At 44.5% G+C, this 16151-nt stretch overlaps 1 protein-coding gene across 3 annotated transcripts in view; it reads left to right on the top strand.

Moving 5' to 3' along the window:
- PPP4C (protein phosphatase 4 catalytic subunit) overlaps positions 1-16151 on the top strand; it is a 245268-nt gene that overhangs the window by 32807 nt on the left and 196310 nt on the right. The window lies entirely within an intron of this gene.

The raw sequence follows: 16151 nt of genomic DNA, 5'->3' as shown, positions 1-16151 counted from the left end.
CCGCAGCAATTATTCTGATACCTCTAGCCTGCTTTCACATGAGAATCCTGCAGTGGCTTCTATTCACACAGTGGTCCTTTCAACAACTCCCCATGTCCCACATGATTGTAATTACAGAAACTTGCAAAACACACCTTTCCTGGTGGATGATCTCCCCGCTAGTGTCTCTGGGCAGACCATTCATCCAACCACCCCTAGTTGCCACGATGACCACGGACGCCTCATTGATGGGGTGGGGGGGCATTATCAGGGCAGGACAGTCCAAGGCACATGGCAACCTCACGAGTACCATCTGTATATAAATGTCTTGGAGATGAGAGCCGTGCTTCTAGCGTTGCAAGCACTTCAGAGCTCACTCCCTCCTGGGACAATTGCAATTCAAACTGACATGTCAGTAGTGTGGTACATCAGCAAGCAGGGCGGAACCAGATCCTACCCCCTTATGTGGAGAAGCACTCGGACTCTGGTAATGGGCGATTTCCTCCCAACGCACATCCCTGGGAAATCCAACGGATCTAGCGGACAGGCTCAGCAGAGCTGTTCTCATGCCTCACGGGTGGTCTCTGAATCAGGTAGTTGCGGACCTAATCTTCCACAAATGGGGACCGCCTTGCTGTGATCTGTTTGCAACCCCCTTCAACACCAAATGCAGCAACTATTTCTCCCTTCTACCGCTTCCCTGTCATCCTCCCAGAGATGCTCTAGTCCACAATTGGCCTCTGGGACGACTTTGCCTTTCCACCCTTTCCTCTTATACCCAAACTCGTACAGAAAGCGACTTTGTTGGGTTGCAAAATGGTCCTCATTGCTCCTTACTGGCCTCACCAGGTTTGGTTTCCGTTCCTGCACCGTTATCTCCTCGAGCAGCCCTGGATCCTGGATCCCATTCCAGACCTGCTGATCCATCAATCAGGAGAGCTGCATCGATCCCTCCAGACCCTCCAGCTCATAGCTTGGTTGATCCAATTCCAACCCTAGCTAGGCTTCCCAGCATTTCCCCAGCTGTGCGTGATATTATCGTATCCTCTCACAAATGAGCTACTAGGAAAACGAATGCTAGTAAATGGAAACGCTTCTCTTTATTGGGCAGAGGCTAGGAACATAGATCCCTTTTCAGCCCCAGTTCACGAGATCTTGGAATTCCTAACTGAGCTTTTTCACTCTGGATCCGCTTCTGCCACAATCAGGGTTCAACTAGCAGCCATTTCTAACTATCATGTTGGCTTTGCTAATCTAAATATAATGTCTCATAAGCCGTGTAAAGCCTTTCTTAGAGGGACTACTCTCCTTAGTCCCCCAGTGAGAGATCCCCCTCCTCCTTGGGACTTTAATTTGGTATTAACCTCCTTGATTATGCCCCCTTTTTGAACCTGCGGCTTCATGCTTCCTTAAGTTTCTGTCTAGGAAAACTCTTTTTCTGGTAGCTAACGTGTATCGGAACTTCAAGCACTAAGCGTTCGTTCTCCATGCTTAGTTTTTCACAAGGATAGGGTAGCACTGAGAACTAATCCATCCTTCCTTCCTAAAGTGTGTGCAGAAAACAATCTAAACCAATCCATAGACCTTCCAGTGTTCTTCCCTAACTACACCAACAAGGCAGAATACAAGTTGCACCTTTTTGGACGTGCATAGACAATTGCGTTTTTACCTGCACAGAACTAAGGATATAAGGAAGTCGGATCAACTCTTCCTCTCCTATGCTAAGGGTAAACAAGGTCTCCCAGTTTCCAAAGTGACCCTATCTAGGCGGTTGTCTCACATTATTACCTTCATTTATCAACTAAGAAACAAAGAATTGGCTGCCAAACCAAAAGGACATTATACTAGGGCTTTAGCTACTTCTGTAGCCTTCCAATGTAGGTTACCCATGGACTCTTATTTGCGCCGCAGCCACATGGGCAACTCCTCATACCTTTACTTCTCATTACAAGTTAGATATGACCTCCAGGAATAGAGATAACTTTGGATCCACTGTTCTGAAGAGTCTGTTCCAATGAGCCACCCAGAATCATAGATGCTAGGGACGCTGTCCCAACAAGCAGGAAACAAAGGCGAGATAGACAACTTAACATAAGTTAAGTACCTACCATAACGTTCCATGTTAGTTGTCTTCATCTCGCCTTCTTTCTTGTCTCCCCCCCCCCCCCCTCTATCCCCTTGTCCTATTGGACCGAGAGGAATTTAGATTTCACCAGCTGAGTATTTTTCTGGTCTGCTTCCTCTATTGATTTAAAGAGTATAATAGATATGCTCAACCTGTTAGTTTGGTCAGATTATTCTTGATATGTCTGGGGTTAGCTATTACAAACGAGATCTGGGTAGCTAGCGCTAGGCATCATGGGATAAGGGGTAGCCTCTAGCCAGTAAACAGCTCTCGAGCTATAGAAGACGGCCGAGTCGGAGCCGAGGGGTCAGCTCTGATCCCAACAAGCAAGAAAGAAGGCGAGATGAAGACAACTAACATGGAACGTTATGGTAGGTACATAACTTATTTTTTCTTGTGAGTGTGGAAGAACACCAGGATAAGAAGTCGTCAAGGCTAGCAGGTGGAATATAGATCACAATTGTGGTGATGACCTTTTTAGGGTGAAGTAGAGAAGTATGCCCCAATTATTGGGGGAGGGGGTAGGAGTTTGGTATTTGACGTTAAGTTGGAGTTGTACAGTAAGGCAGTTCCACCCCCTTTTATGAAGTGGTCTGTCTTGTCTAATGATACTGTAGCCGGTATGGAGAACTTCTGAGTTAGCTATGTTTTTATTTAGCCAGGTTTTGGAGAGAGAGTGGTTTCTCAGAACCTGTGGGACACATTTTAGGTTGTACAGCTGGGCTTATAAAGGCCGTAGTGGTCATTAGCCTAATTTACACCTATGAGAACATTTTGATCTGTGTTCTGCCTGCCAGCCTGCCAGATGAATGTTTGCCAGAGCCTTTTTGAGACTCTTGGTACTCTAATAATACTTCTCCCACACCTGAGACTTGACTTTGGTGTCTTCCATAGCGGTTATTTTTGTGGCTTTTCGGTTTGTCATTGTGTAGATACCTGCTTGTTTTGTATCGAATGCTTCTTTCACTAACCTGACTGTTGCAAATTGTCCACTAGTGGGTCCTACACTTGTTTTACCATGGGTAGCAGGCCACCTCTTGGTCATTTGCTTTTTGCCCATTCTCAATTGTTATTTGATGAGATTTATTTAGATTCCACATCTCCAACCTCCCGGTGTAGTCCTACACTTGTTTTACCATGGGTAGCAGGCCACCTCTTGGTCATTTGCTTTTTGCCCATTCTCAATTGTTATTTGATGAAATTTATTTAGATTCCACATCTCCAACCTCCCAGTGTACATGAAACTGCTAAGGTGAGATTTCGGCACAGATTTATTGGTTAGCAATTCCCAGGTCACTTTGCACTCATGGGTCTGTCCAGCTGCTGTTCTGGCTTTGGCCTAGCTTAGTATTGTATGGTGATCATTTTGATGATTTGGCACCTCTAAACCCGAGTGACAATCTTGAGGCCCAAAATCTGACAACACAGCTAGTCATCATATGTCCAGTTATTGTTGCGAGCATCCTAGTGCGAGATGCTTTTGCCAGCAGGGCAGTAAAGCCCACAACCGAATGTTCATAAACGGCGAGCACAAATTCATACATGTCTAATGAAGCATCATTATACTAATGCAGCATAAAACTTTGATAACAATGGTGAGCTTGCCTAAGTTCAAAAACCCTAGAGTACCCGCACCTGTGCATTGTATTAGCCAAAACTTTTTTTTTTAATGTAGATTGAGAGCAGCATGTGCATCTTTTTATTTATTTTTTTTTTTGGCATGAAAAAAAATTTGGTTGTCAGTTTATTTGCTCAAACTCTGCCATTTTTGGGGAATATTTTCAACTTTTGTTTTTTCTTCAACACCATTGTTTAGATTTGACACTTAAATTTAGACAAACTAGACTTTTTTTTTTTTTTTTTTTTTGTGTGTGTTGTACAGTAGGCCTTGACTTTCAAAGGCCCACTTAAGACCAATTCCTGCAAAATATTTCCATCTGCATTGCTTGTTCTGTGTGTGGCTTTCTCTTCACAATGTAGCTTACTCAATTTAAATTTATTTGGGTGGGAAACTGCAAATTCACTGCTGGTTTAGCACACATTCCATCATGCACAGAGGCAAAAAGGACATGTTCCAACTTTTTGTTATGCCAGCTTCTGTGTTATTCATACACAAAATGTAAGTGCTTAACCTACTATGAGAATGTAAGGTCTGGCAGATCAGTAGTAATAGTGAGTTGTGAAGGCTGCCAGCCCAGGTAGCTAGAATTTTGTAAATAATCCAATGTCATTGTAAATGTTAAAAATGATCCATAGGCTTGTCTACAAATGTAAGTAACCTGTATGTTATGTGCTGAGCTACAAAAATAACCACAGTGCACCCTGCTGGAAAAGAGCAGAACTGTATATGGACTATACTTCTGTGCAAATGTATGTTTTCAAAGTAGAAATTGGGACATAGAGTTACTTGCAAACTCGGAAAATTAGTTTTACCATTTTCCACAGCTGGAAGACTGTCTACAGCCAGAGTTTTTCTGTTGTCTGAAGACCAAAATTACTAGGTTTAAAATGTAAAAGTGTTAAATTGTGTTTAGTTTCAGGCAACATTCTAAGAGATAACAGTTTAACATGTCTATGAAAAATATTTATCGGTTTAGCCTGTGAACTAGAGGCAGGCTTCAAATAGTGGTGTCATCTAGGTACTCCAGCAGTAATGTGCATTTATTAATTTAAGAACCATCTCAGAGAGCGTCTGTGCATTTTTGTATTTTTCTCTAGACCTAGAAACATTCACCCAGCATTTCTGCCTGCGTGTTGCTCTGCAAGTAAGACTTGGATCATAGTATTTCTCTTAGAAGTAGATGGGAATATAGCAAGATTAGTCTAGATGTTTTCTGTGTTTATGTGAGACTGCAGTATTTTGAAGTATTTCTTGTGATTCCGAACTCTGCTTTCACTGTGATTATTGTCTTGTTTTTATTATTTATTAAATATATTTAAACCTTTTAATTGTGGCTAGTTTGGCTTTGGAGGTATTTAAGTTCTTAAGAGTAATTGCATATGTGTTTGGTGATACTGTACAGGCCACTCTTGAATAGCCTTAAAAGTTCTGTTCACACTTGCCATTTGGATAACAGTAACATTACACAGCAGAATTGGTCAATCTTTGGTATGGGCCTTATGATAGCTGATAAGGGTGGTTGGTGGCATGTGGTGTTAGTGTAGTCTGGGCAGAAGGAGGCATAGCTAGTGAACCTGTGCCAACCTTCTCCAGGAGTGTCTGTGCTTGTATATAAATCAAATCTCTGTGTGTCAGCTACTTGGGCAGGGACGTGAAGCACTAGTTGGACAGAGGGTGCTGGAGGTTTTGGCTTTACCACTCTACTGAGATCTCAACCCTATAGCTGTACCAGTGAGGAGTCTTATTGAGGATCTGGAGAGAGAGGGAGAAACCAGCTCCAGACAGACTTGACTCTGTGTGCTCTTGAGGGAAATTGTACTTTGCTGTGTGTACTTGTCATCCTCCCAATGTGCATGTCCCTCACTGGTGTTAGTGGTGAGGATTGAGGCTCCTTAATTAGTGGGCCATTGCCGGGGCGTCGCGTATTCTCTGGCAGTGGTGTGGATATTGAATTCCTGTAGCTTGTGTACAGTATAACTGAAGGATTTTTTTGTACTCTAAAGCCAAACAGTGAACATTGAGTTCATGTCACAATTATTTCTTTTGTTAGCTTAGTTGGTCAGGGAGAGCAGGCAAGCTGATAAGGAGCCAGTTGGCTGAGATGTGCATGCCAACCTGATTTAAAGCCGACATGATTGCAGCTTTAGTCACAGCTGCATCAGATAATAGCAACCAGGACGACAATCAGATTGGCCGTGAAGATGTACAGCTCTCAAAAATGGACAGCCACAGCTCAACCTTTCCACAGAGGACTTGAAAATCCATCATGAGTTAGAAATTGAGATGGAGGCCAAGCGTTTGGAAATAGAAGCAGCAGAGACTGAGGAAAATGAGAAAACTGCTACGCCTAGAAGCTGAGAAGGAGAGGCAGAGGCAATATGAAAAGGAGATGCTGACTCTTCGCCAGAGTCATGGAGGTAATCTGGAAGAGAGTAACCGAACTCAAGAAGCAACAAAGGTCAGTACATTTCTTCCATAATTTAGAAAGGGGATCATTTTGATAGTTTCTCTCATCTGTTTGAGAGAGTATGTTGACCAAGGGCTCGAGTACGGTTCCTGACCCCCTTACTCCATGGTAAAGCTGCAAATTTAATGTCCAAACTGATTGCTTAAATTATAATGTTGTAAAGAATTGTTTGCTAGAATTTAACACCTGAAGCTTGTAGGAAAAATTTTTGTGAGCATAGATGCAAGGCAAATGAAAGTGTGTGTGTGAATATGTTGAACTAGGCACTTTTCATCGGTGGGTGAGTGGATGTTAGGTCACCACTCTTTTTGAAGGGCTGGCAGACCTTTTGTTGAGGGAACAAGCACTTTGCCTGAGGACGTGAGAATCTGGTTAGCTGATGGGCAATGCCTTACTGTAGTTGAGTTGGGGAAGAGGGGAAACCTATACATAGTAAAGCAGGGCATCACTGCACAGGAAAGGGACACCCAATGCTGCTCATGAGTCTAAGGGAGCCTAGACTGCCCCAACAGAGTCTCAGTAGTGGGGGAAGCCACTAGTCCAAGTACACATCCAAGGCCTAGGGTTAAATGCAACCGGTGGGACCATGTAGGATATAGATGTCCATGGAGGCAAGGTGGGGAACAAAAGTTGGGAGGGCCAGTAAGTGGGAATGAGAAAATGCCAACAGTAGGTTGTCTTAAGACAACAAGGGTACCAAACTACCACCCTGCAGATGTCCTGATGGGGAATGTTTTTGGTAATGCAGTACTATGCGTTCATGCAGATGTTCGTGTTTCACTGTTGCAGTCATCTGCCCTGAAATGTCGTCCGTTAGCAATCAGACTACCGGAATTCACAAAAAACGCAAAGAAAGACAGTCTAGGTCCAAAACCGACTAAGCTTCTCCTAAGTCAGTCGCCGGTACTCTGCAGCTTTCACAGCCCCTGATGCCCGCTACTTTTGAGTCTCGGGTCTCTGCCAAGACCCATTCAGAGTCTGGTATGCCGCGAGATTCTCAAAGTATTGAACCCGTGTATGTCTCCCCCTTGGATGGGTCCGGAGCTGCTGAGCAGGCACTGGCTTCTGAGGGTGTTTTCAGGTCTAAAGATTTGTATATTAAACAGACACCTTCATCAAAAACAAGGCCAAAACCAACTTCTATGTCTAAAAAACCGACGCATGAGCCACATGCTCAGGCCCCTATGCCTAAAAAAACAAATGATCAAAATGGCTGAGGATTTCATTACCTTGATCGTGGGTTCCCACCCCTCTCCTGCTAAAAGGCCTAGGCAAGGCATTGATTTATGAATCTTCAGATCGGGTTTCCATTTCTTCTGATTCCTCTTCTGATCAGGAATTTTCTATTCCCCCTTATGAGGGCTCTGCAGAAGAATCCATCCCTTCTGCTTCTCCTCCTGAGGATTTATCTTTTGGGAGAGACTTTGCATACCTTAAGGGAACATTTTCATTGGGAGAGTCAGGATTTTTCAGAATCCAAAAAGAGGCTTGGGGATTTTCTCCTTCTTCCTCAGCATATGCCTTTGGCTATACCTCCTGTTTTAGACATCATTGATGATTTCTCAGAATCTAGCATGGCTCCTGAGTCCCTGCCTCCGGCTCTTAGTAAGCCAGACAGATATTACAGGGTTCCTGGCTCCCAAGTTTCTTTTCAAAAATCCTACTGCTGACCCTGAATTTCTCAGGGTCCCAAGGGTGTTAAGGCTACTACTGCTAAAAATCCTACCCCTTCTGATAGAGACTCCAGGGTGCTGGATAGATGGGGCAAGAAGGTTTACACATCTGCAACCCTGGCAGTCAGGGCTTTAAACTGTCAATTCCATGTGCTTAAATATCAACAGCATGTCATGGGCTTACTGAAACAGAAAGTGATTATTTCTGATTGTGTGGAAAATTAGAGTTGCAGGATTTATTGCATTCAGCTGAACAAGTTGGAAAGCATACTTTGCAATGTCGTTTTGATTCCTTGGAGGCCTCTTGCATGGCCGCCGTAACTGGATCTGTGATAAGAAGACATGTTTGGCTCAAGGAGCAAAATCTGCCTGATCATGTTAAAGCTAAGTTGCTGGATGCTCCTTTACAATAGGACAGTCTGTTTGGTAATAAGGCAGAATAAGTTTTGAAAAAGATGGAAGATAAAGCTAAATCTATGCAAACTGTAACAGATTTCTTGCGAGTGCAGCCACCCAGGTTCAGTAGGCACTGGCCTACTAAGAACTGGTCCTTTCCAGTACCCAACAGAGCCGCTCTGTCAAAACCAGACACTCCAAGGGCTCCAGGTTTCAGCCACAAGGATCTTGCAGGGCAAAACAGTGGGGTGCCTCCACTTCCAAATCTGGAGGTAGCAAAGCACCACCCTACAGTAAACAGTCTCAATGACTTTTCTCTGTCATTTCCAAGCACTTATCTTTTGGCAGCCCCGTTGGGGGGGGGGGGGTTGACAATTCATGCTCAAAATTGGCATCCAATTACCCAGGGTAAGTGGGTGTTCAGTATAGTATCCCAGGGGGTACAGATGTCATTTCCACACGTCAACTCCAAATGGATGGCCAGATCTGCCTCCAAATCAGTGGGCAGAGGCCCAGAAGCAAGTTATGTTCCTCATGGATATGGGGGCTATTCAACCAGTACCAGAAAAGGAAAAAGGTAAAGGCTTTTATTCAAGACTTATCCTGGTACCCAGAAAAGACAAATCATGGTGTCCAATTCTGGACTTATCCATTCTAAATACTTTCCTTGACATACCAAAATTCAAGATGCTAACTCTACAACAGTTACTGCCTATGCTAGGCAAGAATGCCTGGTTGGTAATTCTAGACTTAAAAGAGGCTTACCTCCATATCCCAATCGGGGAATTTTGCAGAAGATACCTCCACTTCAAAGCAGGCTATTTGCATTACCAGTTCTCTGCACTGCCCTTTGGCTTATCTACTGCACCCAGGGTCTTCACAAAGTGCCTGGCACCAGTGATTGCATTTTGCAGACTAAGAAACATTCAAATTTATCCTTATCTGGATGATTTTCTAATTCTGGCAGAGGACAAGGACACTCTTCTACAACATCTGGCATTTGTCAAAAGGCTTCTAACATGCCTCTAGGGTACACCATAAACAAAAAGAAATCCTGACTGGTACCCTCTCAAATAATTACATTCCTGAGTGCAAGCTTGAATACAACTGCCCAGATGGCTTACCTGACGCCAGACAAACAAGTTCAATTGATAACCTACTTCAAACAAGTGGCCACAAAAACCCAGCTAACTGCAAGACAAATTCTGCAGGCTTTGGGGTTCATGGCATCCTGCATTCTACTAATTCCATATGCAAGACTGCATATGAGGAAATGTCAATGGTACCTAAAATGCTTATGTAGTCAACATTGTGACAGCCTGGAAACCATGATTCCGCTCATTCCTTGCCTGCAACAGGAGTTCTTTGGTGGGCAGAAGCCTGTCCCCAAAACAAGGGACTGTCATTCACTCTACCCCCTGCCATCCAAACCCTGACTACAGACGCATCAGACTATGCTTGGGGGGGGCGGCATCTGGCAGGGAGTTGCGCTCAGATGCACCTACATATTAACTAGAAAGAAATGTTAGCTGTACAGAATGCACTGACAGCCTTCAAGGACTTCCTTCATCCAGGACAACTACTGATGAAGATGGACAACACCACAGTTACGTGGTACATAAACAAGCAGGGGGGTACCCACTCCTACCCAGTTTGCAGACTAACCATGGCCTTGTGAAACACAGCCTTGACTTACCAAATACATCTATAAGCTGAATTCCTGCCAAGAAAGCAAAATACTCTGGCAGATGACCTAAGCAGAAACCTAATGGACCCACACGAATGGAAACTGGATCCACAAATCTTCAGCATGTTGACAAGGAAATGGGGGAGCCCAGACATAGATCTTTTTGCCTCATCAGTTAGACAAATTCTGCACAAGACTTCACAGAAAAGCTTGGAAAGAGTTTTTTTCCAGCTGAAGGATAGAGCATCCACTCTGTCTATGCCTTTCCCCCTCTGCCTCTGCTCTCCAGGGTTTTACTAAAAGTCAGACATGAAAAAACAAAAATGATTCTGATTGCTCCAGACTGGCCTCACCAACATTGGTACCCACTTCTAAGGAATCTGTCACTCCTTCCTCCGTAGTACTTGCCTCAAATGCCTCGTCTATTGTCTCAGCAGGACTATCAAATTCTGCACACACTCCGCTCCAAACATTGAATCTTGCAGCATGGCTAATCAACTAATTTCACCAGTCACATCCCTCAGTAAACCTGTGATGGATGTCATTTTTTGGAGGTTAGAAGGCCTAGTACTAGAAAATCTTATACTGATAAATGGAAGAGATTCGGTGCCTGGAACCAAGCACAAGGAATAAACACAGCAATGCCCAATATTCTTCAGATTCTGCAATACTTAACTGAGATGCTTCACAAGGGCCTATCTTTTTCTTCTATAAAAACCCATGCCTCTGCCATCTCGGCACATTATAACACAGAGCCTCCTCTCTTTTCTCATCCCCTGCTAAAGCAGTACCTCAAAGGGGCCAAATATTTGAGCTCTCCCAGGAGAGCTCCAACTCCTGCATGGGACATCAATTTTGCGCTGGAAAAACTCAACCCTACCTCCTTTTGAACCTGAACCAGCTGCCTCTGCAGACATAAAATTTCTTTCTTGGAAGACTACCTTTCTTTTAGCCGTCACTTCAGCAGCTAGAAGGATTTCAGAACTACAGGCTCTCATGGCAGTGGAACCTTTTATCCGGACATGGTGGCCCTCAGGACCTATCCTTTTATGCCTAAAGTGGTGTCCAGTATGGCTCTTAACCAGGCCATTCATCTGCCAACTTTTTTCCCAAATCTGCAGAACAAGGGGGAGCGGATTCTGCATGCATTGGATGTACACATATAACTAAGATTCTGCTTAAACAGGGCAAGATCTCTCTAAGAAAGTCTGAGCAACTACTGGTGGCATTCGCTGCAGGGGCAGAGGGGAAGGCCATCTCAAAGCAGACTACATTTCAAAGTGGATAAGCCATTGTATTAGTTTCTGCTATATGCACTATGGTAAACCTGTCCCCAAGGGGATCAGATCCCATTCCACCAGGGCTGCATCTACTTCTTCTGCAGCTTTTCTCAGAGGGGTTCCTACCAGAGACCTTCTAGAAGCTGTTACTTGGAGCTTAGTTCATACGTTCACAAGACATTACCATTTACACCTCTCTTCTAAATCCAGGGCAGGCTTTGCCACTGCCGTCCTGCAGGGCCTTATAGCCGCTCCAACTGCTGTATAATTCCATCCTCCCATCCATAGCTTTGGGATTCTACCCAAATGTAATGACTGCAACAGTGAAACACAAAGAACATAGTACAGTTGTGTACACTTACCATAAATGTAGAATTTCGAGTGTATTCACTGTTGCAGTCCGGGTTACCCACTCGCCAGCCCCCTTTCTTCTCCATTATTATACCTCTTCACTATGCTCAAAAGCCTTTTTGGTGTATTTGCTTTTAGTTGGAGGTAAACTTTTTGTGTTCTAAATTACATACGTGTGTGTGTGTGTATATATATATATATATATATATATATATATATATATATATATATATATATATATATATATATGGGTCTACTTCTAATGACCAAACGCCGATAGGAAATAACAGACACGAAAACCACCGACAACGAGTTGACCCCGACGCCGCTCGAATCCCGATGGAAGGACACGCCGACTCGACAGGCGGAAGGACGGCCGGGGAATGTGTCGACCTGGTAAGTATGCGATAGTGAGGATTTAGGAGTAGGGAGAGTGTGCAATACCCAGGGATGTAGGGTTAGGGTGTGTGATAGGTGAGTGTCTTGGGGTTGGAGCTTGGGGTGTGTAAGTGAGTTAGGGTTAGGGTGCAGGTAGGAGAGTGTGTAGTGTCGGATCTTAGGGTTAGGGTTTGGGTTAGGGCTAGTGGATATGTGTTGTAGTGTACTGTGTTTACGTGTAGTGTGTCGGTGTTATGGTGTTCGGTGTTTCGCGTTGTCGGTTGTGTGTTGTCGGTTTTCTGGCGTGGTTATTTCCCTGTCATCGGTGTTTCAGTCATTAGAAGTAGACCCATATATATATATATATATATATATATATATATATATATATATATATATATATATATGTATATATGTGTATATATGTATGTATGTATATATGTATATATCTGCCGACTGAGGGCAACCTGCCAGCAGATTACCCAAATGTAATGACTGCAACAGTGAATACACTGCATTTATGGTAAGTGTACACAACTGTACTTTACACGCAGTCAGGCTTGGAGACTAGCATGTTGGTCTGGTAGCCTGGGGGGACCCCGACAGACCGCACACTTGCAGCCAGGACTGGTGAAGTGGTTACTTCAGGATGGAAGTTACCCTGTAGCAGTGAGACTGAAGGTGAGCCACAGCCGCTTGAGAGTACTGATGTTCCCTTGGACAGAGTGACTGGAAGGGCAGAGGTGAGTAGTAGTACCCAGGCTGACAGTGAGGCACTGCTGTCGGAGGATGCTAAACTTGTATGGAAGGGGGAGCTGGGAAGGGTTACAAAGAGTTGAGACCGGCTTAGCTCTCCGACCGTAAATTACAAGGCCTGAGAGAGATGGCTAGTGTGGCACCTTATTGTCAAGGGAAGGGGGAATCTTTTTACACTGGGACAAAGGGTTAATGTATAGAGAGTGGACCCCTGAGGGAGGGCTAGAGAGAGAGAGAACAGCAGTTGGTAGTGCCCAGTGCCTACAGTCTGGCACTTCTAGTCCATGATATTCCCTTTGCAGCTCTTACGGGCATAAAACATAGAGACTTGCAATGCAGAATTTCTATTGGCCTGGGATTTCAAGTGATTTAACAGGTTACTGCAGGGCATGTGAGCAGTGCCAAAAGGTAGGTAAGGCAGGAGACCAGGTGAAAGCTCCTTTGATGCCTTTGCCTGTGATTGAGGAGCCATTTCAGATGGTAGCTATGCATATTGTGGTCCTTTGTGTACCCAAGTTCCACAGGGAAAGTATATCCTAGTGGTAGTAGATTATGCTACCAGATACCCTGAGGCAGTAGCTCTCTCCTCCATTGAGGCAGAAAAGGTGGCAAATGCTTTTGTTAGAGATTTTCAACGGGGTAGGTTTTCCAAAAGAAATACTGACTTACAGGTGCCGATTTCGTGTCAGACCTGCTGGTTTGTCTGTGCAAGTACTGTGGGGTGAAAAATCTAGAGACCACCCCCTACCACCCGTAGACTAATGGTCTTCTTGAGAGGTTAAATTCTACACTCAAGACCATGCTATGGGCATTTGCAGAATAGTTTAAGAGGGAGTGGGACAAATATTTCCCCATTTGTTTGCTTGCAGAGATGTTCCCCAGGAATCCACAGGTTTTTTACCCTTTGAGTTGCTGTATGGTCATAGGGTGAAGGGACCTCTAGATTTAATTCGAGATGAATAGGAGGGTGCGTGTGAATCCCACAAGGAGTCTGTTGTGGCATATGTCCTAAACCTCAGGATAAGGCTCGGGGAACTCATGGGCTTGTCCCAGGGGAACCTGGCAGAAGCCCAGCAGCAGAAAAAGGTCTGGTATGACAGGAATGCTTGAGCTAGAGAGTATGCTGTAGAGCAGCAGGTAACTATTCTCATTCCTGTCCGACACAACAAGCTGCAGGCAGCTTGGGAGGGACCCTACAAGGTAGTAAGGAACGTCTGTGATAACTGCTTGGTAGGGACCATACAAAGTAGTAAGGAAGGTCCGTCATAACTACATGGTAGAACTTCTAGGCAGGGGCACAAATTGTACCATGTTAACATGATGAAACCTTACGATGATAGGGAGGCCCTTGTGCTGAGTATTTCCACTGGATTGCAGGAGGAGTCGGATGGAGATCTGGTGACTGACACCTCAGTGGAGGGGGTTGCAGTGTCCCAGCAGCTGTCCTCCTACCCATGATAGAGAAATCTGAGCAGTGTTACAGGAGTTTGGGGACATGTTCACTGGGAAACTAGGGTGCACCCACCTGGTGCAGCACCATGCGGATACAGGACCCTAAAGGCCCATTAAGCAGGTTTCTATTAGGGTGCCAGAGAGAATCAAACAGACTGAGGGCGAAGATGCAGGAAATTTCGGAACTAGGGGCCTCGCCAGTGGTGCTGGTACTAAAGAAGAATGGCAGCACCAGGTTCTTTATGGACTACAGGAAATTGGTTACACATTCGGATGCTTACCCCCATGCCTAGGACAGATAAAGCCCTAGAGCAGCTGGGTAGGGCTAAGTATCTTGCCACTATTTATCTTTAGGGTTACTGGCAGGTTCCTGACTCCCACTGCTAGAGAGAGGTCAGCCTTTGTGACTCATTTTTGCTTGTATGGAAAATGGCTCAGACTTTCCAAAGGCTGGTAGATCATATCCTAGCAGGAGATTTTGCCCTTCCTTACCTAGATATTGCTATCTACAGCCATTCCTGGAAAGAGCACCTTCAGCATGCCGGGGAGGTACTGGGCAGACTACAGAGGGCAAGGTTGGACCATTAAGCCCAGCAAATGTCGTCAGGTGGGTCTGCCAGAGGTCCTTTCTAGGACAGAGTGGGGAGTGTTAAGATCAGGGCAGAACTGCCAAAGTGGAAGCCATTCAGGCATGGCCTGCACCAGTTACCAAAAAGCAAGTGCGGGTATTTTTAGGGACAACAGGGTACTACAGAAAGTTCTTCCCCAGTTATGGTACCGTAGCTGCTCCCCTCACAGACCTGACAAGGAAATGCATGCCAGATAAAGTAGTATGGACCCCAGCATGTGAGCGGGCATTCCAGCAGCTTTGGGAGGACCTCTTGTGTTGGCCAGTCCTGACTTCAGCAAAGAATTTGTTGTGCAGGTGAATGCTTCGAACCATGGGGTGGGGGCTGTACTTGGCCAGATTTCTTCAGATGGAGAAGAATCACCCAGTGGTTTATCTCATTCGTAGGCTCCAACCCAGGAAGGCATGCTATGTAGCTGTAGAAAAGGAATGTCTAGCCATAGTGTGGGCACTGCAGAAACTTGAGCCTTATCTGTATGGAAGGCGATTCACTGTAGTTACAGACCACAATCCCTTAATATGGCTACATCAAACCAGCCAGCAAAATGCCGAGTTACTAAGGTTGAGCCTAGGATTGCAAGCATATATCAGGGCAACACTGCAGTGGGGTTAGCAATGCCAACGCAGATGGAATCTCAAGACATGAATGGGTTGTTGTTCCCAGAGAAACTCGACCCTCTCGAGCAACATTTCTTAGGGTCACTTTAATAGCTAGCTTGAATTCTTTGTGTGTGTGAAGACTGCCAGCCCAGCTAGCTAGAATTTTGTAAATTCTATGTCCTTATAAATATTAATCCATAGGCTTGTCTACAAATGCAAGTAATCTGTGTGTTATGTGCTTGGCTTCAAAAATGTAACCACAATGCATCCTGCTGGAGAAGAGCAGAAATGTATATGGACTTTATGCCTGTGCAATGTATGTTTTAATAGTAAAAATTGGGGCATACAGAGTTAAATTGCAAACTCTGAGAAAATACGTAGCGTTTTACGATTGTTTACCACAGCTAGAAGATGGATTTTTTTTTTCAGACCAAAGTGACGATTCTATGATTAAATTTTAGAAATGCATTGTGTTTGTTGCATATGGAAAGTAGCAACTTGCAACTTTTTCAGTGCCTGGAGTAACCTTGTGTTGTAGTGTCCATTGTTCTTGTTAAAGAGGCATTCAGGCAACATGGAGTGCTGCTGGGTGAAATGGTAAGTGTTTCGGACCCAAGTTGCTTGGTAGAACTTGTGCAGGGCATTACCAGCCAATGTAATATTTGGGAGATGTTAAAGCAGTAAACTTGATGTGCTTTGTTAATCCTTTGCCCTTAGTCATTTCTTTTAGAGGGTGTACATACTACTTGCTTGGGTAA

Source organism: Protopterus annectens, chromosome 10.part0 (assembly GCF_019279795.1).
Source record: "Protopterus annectens isolate FY-2018-M chromosome 10.part0, PAN1.0, whole genome shotgun sequence".
Lineage (NCBI taxonomy): Eukaryota > Metazoa > Chordata > Ceratodontiformes > Protopteridae > Protopterus > Protopterus annectens.
This window is presented reverse-complemented; position numbering and strand designations above follow the sequence as displayed.